This window comes from Schistocerca nitens, chromosome 9, assembly GCF_023898315.1.
Source record: "Schistocerca nitens isolate TAMUIC-IGC-003100 chromosome 9, iqSchNite1.1, whole genome shotgun sequence".
NCBI lineage: Eukaryota > Metazoa > Arthropoda > Insecta > Orthoptera > Acrididae > Schistocerca > Schistocerca nitens.
Window position 1 is genome coordinate 339845294 of NC_064622.1, and position 4031 is coordinate 339849324.

Genomic DNA, 4031 nt, shown 5'->3' on the forward strand with positions numbered 1-4031 from the left:
CCACTTTTGAACAGTAAACATCTGCTAAATCTACTCAGAAAGAATCAAGTTTGGATCTGGTCGGAACAGTGCCAGAATGACTTTAATACAATTAAACATGCCTTAGTGAATGCAAACTTATTGAGCCATCCAGATTCCAATTTAGATTTTTGTATGACTTGTGACGCTTCACGTGCTGGCTTGGGATGTTGCTTATTTCAAGTTGTAAAGAATAAAGAAAAGGAACAGATAAGAATTATTGGGTTTGCGAGTCGTACTTTATCTGAATGTGAGCGTACATACTCCACTGCTGAGTTAGAAACACTTTCCATAGTATGGGCATTCAAGAAATTCAATTATTATTTATTTGGAAAACATACAGTAATTTACACTGACCACCAGGCCCTGACATTTTTGTTAACTTGTAAACTTGTACATCCTAGACTATCACGATGGGCAGTTACACTTCAGAACTACTCTTTTGAAATTAAATACATAAGAGGTAAGGACAACACCATTGCAGACGCTTTGTCTAGACTTCCACAAGGTATGAATGATACCAACAGTGACTTGGAAAATGTAAATGACTACAGGATTCTCTTAATGCAAGATAAGCAGTATCACCAATATTATATTGATATGTGCAGAAACATGGCTGAATTACAAAAATCTGATCCTCACTGGTATAAGATAATAACATTACTGGTAGAAAAACACAATCATCCTTTGACTAGGTATTACAAGTTACACAATGATGTGTTATTTTATCGCCGACATCCAAATGCTACTAACTGGTGTGTATGCATTCCCAAAGCGTCTGAACGTAATCTGATTTGACACACACACTTAGTTTGGGGTCATTATGGGACGAAAAAGTGTTTAGCAAAGATCAGCACATACTGTTATTTTAGCAATATGAGAAGAAAAATTTACAGGGAACTGAAAACATGTGTCATATGTCAAAAATCAAAACCTCAGAATTTATCCACAAAAACAGATTTACATTCTATTTTACCCAGTAAACCCCTGGAAATTCTGTGTACTGACATCAGTGGACCGCATCCAGGAAGCTCTGGAGGCGTCAAATATATCTTAGCTTTTTACGATATATTTTCTAAACATGTAAAACTTTATGCTTTAAAATCCGCCACTGCAAGTGCTATAATACGAAGATTCTCAAGTGATTACCTGACGCACGTGGGAAAACCTAAAGCAATTCTGTCAGATAATGCAGCATACTACTCTGGGTACAAATGGAGAAATTTCTTGAAGGACAATAACATTAAAAGTATATTTATTTCGAGGTTTAGTCCACAATGTAACGCGACTGAGAGACTTTTCCGAGAATTAAACCGATTCATGAGGACCTATATTTCATCAAAACATACTAATTGGGTGTCCTACCTAAGTCTTTTCGAAGACATACACAATAACTTAAATATTTACGATACAAATTACACACCTAACGAGATCATGTTCAATTGCAAACAGAACGATCAGTGGATAGAACCATTACCTAAGTTGTCAGACAAGGAAATCACACCAGAACAGAAAATAAAAGAAGTTTTGACTACGCTGACACATCACGCACAGATACGAAACAAACATCACAGAAACACAATAAAAAGAAAACAAAAATTCGAGGTAGGAATGCTTGTACTACTTCGTACTCATCATAAATCTGTAGCACTAAAACGACGCAACGCTAAGTGGCGTCTGCTATATGAAGGACCTTATATAATTATTAACATACCGCATCCTGGTGCGTATCTGTTACAACATCGTAGAACTAACAAAATTATTGGGCTATACGCACACCGAGATCTTAGAGCATTTCATGCGGAATAATGTCAAAGTCATACCCATCAAAACATTGCTAAGCAACTCGAAAAACTCTGTTGCTACAACACAGATAATAAGTAGTATAGAAATTTTCATTTCAGCGGTTCCAGTGACGCAGTTGAAGGCAGAAGAACTCTTCTTTCAGCGCGCGCCACCACCCGGAAGACGGAATATTAAAATAAAATTTATGTTTACGTAGCAGTGAATGATATATTAATTTTTCACGAAACATTTGTTACTGTAGGTACCACTGACTTGGTATGACACCTGACGAACCGACAGACGTCATCTGTGAAGCGATCTTTTACTTCAAAAAATAGATTAGACGCACATCTCTCAACACGAAAAGCATCTATCAGTAGTCAAGGCCACACAGACACTATACACACACGCACAAAACGCGAGGAATCGAACAGTTTTCCGTCTCTTATTATTTTGAATATTTATTGAGTAGTGAAAATGCCTGGTCTTGCCTACTGATGTAATGAATGTTGTGTCTAACCAATCTTAATTTCAGATGACATCATAAAAATAAACATCGATAAAATTCCAGCAAAACCGATAAAGAGGACGTCAATATCTGCAATTCATGTAATCAAATGTGACACAATGTAATAACCCATAGCTATGTAATGATGATGAAAACATGTTCATGTGCAACTGAATTATGTTTATGCTAAGAAAATATGTGACGTGTATATGTACGATTACTCACGTTTATTTTTCTTTCAATGATGTATAATGTAACTGTTACTATGTAAAAAAAAATTGGAACAAAACGAGTGCCAAAAAGACATTGCATAGTGAACCACTGTTCACGGACATTAACGAACATTACTAACTCTGCAACCACGCAGAAACCTATGTGAAAGAAACGGTTAATGCCATTCATTATGCATCGTACCTATGTAAACGCGATGAACCATTTCTTTGATTAATAACTACGAACATTTAGGTGAGCTATATTCAGCAAAAAAAACTGAAAATGTGAAGTGCATAATTCGTGCATCGTCTAGTGACATTACTACAGTACCTAACTTCAAGATGTTAACTGGATTAAATGGACACAAAGTGCCTGTCCAGAAAACAACACGACGGGTGGAAGAATTTTGGTTGGAACTTCAGGGAATGAAATGTTCTCGAAATGTGACGGACACTCTTACCTGGACTGTCCAAGAATCGACGCCAGCTATGTGCCGTCCGAGGTTCTGCAACCAAGCTTCCACGGAATGTAAAAAAAAAAAAAAAAAAAAAAAAAAAACGAACTGCACGTGGACCAATTACTCGACGGGTCACGTCAGATCTGTAATAAACAATGCTTTTTGTCACAACGAACTGTAGCACAACGACTATAATGGAAATGGGAAATGGACACGCTTATGTATTAATCACGTTGTTATACAACGATGTTACTGTGATCAAAAAACTTTACCACGACGACACTAACCTGTAAAAAATTATTGTGCAGCAGGTGAATATGAACTGAAATAACGTCACGATGTGTATAGGTCAACGCACCTGAAACATACGGACATTTTTCTTTGAAGTATTTCAAAACAATACTATGTATCTAAGAAACATTCAACAATCTAAGTTGTATTGTGTTATAACAAATATTGTAAATTTAAAACTAAGTTACCTGTCATAGAATGTAGTGTTCATATGAAATCTTGCTTGAATATTTTCTTTGTGCAACGATTTAGAAACGCGCGCACACGAACAATATGAACTGCAATACTGTGCCGCGTGATCTAACTGTACAATATAACGGCAGTGCCGAAGTCACACAGACGCTTCTGCGCATGCGCGCACTCTATCTGCCAACATAAGAACATTTACGGCGCACCCGTGTCATTCAAATTTTGTACATAATGTGTATAATGTGTGTAATGTAAGTCATGTAAATAGTTGTAGATAACTTAGATTTTCTTGTGCCTTTAGGTGAATTGCTCGCCTGCAGGTGTGTCCTTTCGCCTCGCAATTCAGGGGGCAATATAAAGGCACATTTGCATGCCGAGCGTGAGTTTCCGCGGAAACGCGAAATATTAATTAAATAAATAATCAGTGACAAATAAATAAAGCCTATGGCACACAACTGCAGCGCTGTGTCGCTGATAAAACAAAAGCATAATTACGTTACTCTTATGTTTGATTAAGAAGGGGAGAGCTCCGGTAGAAGTGGTGCGAGAAGCACGTATTTTATTTTATTG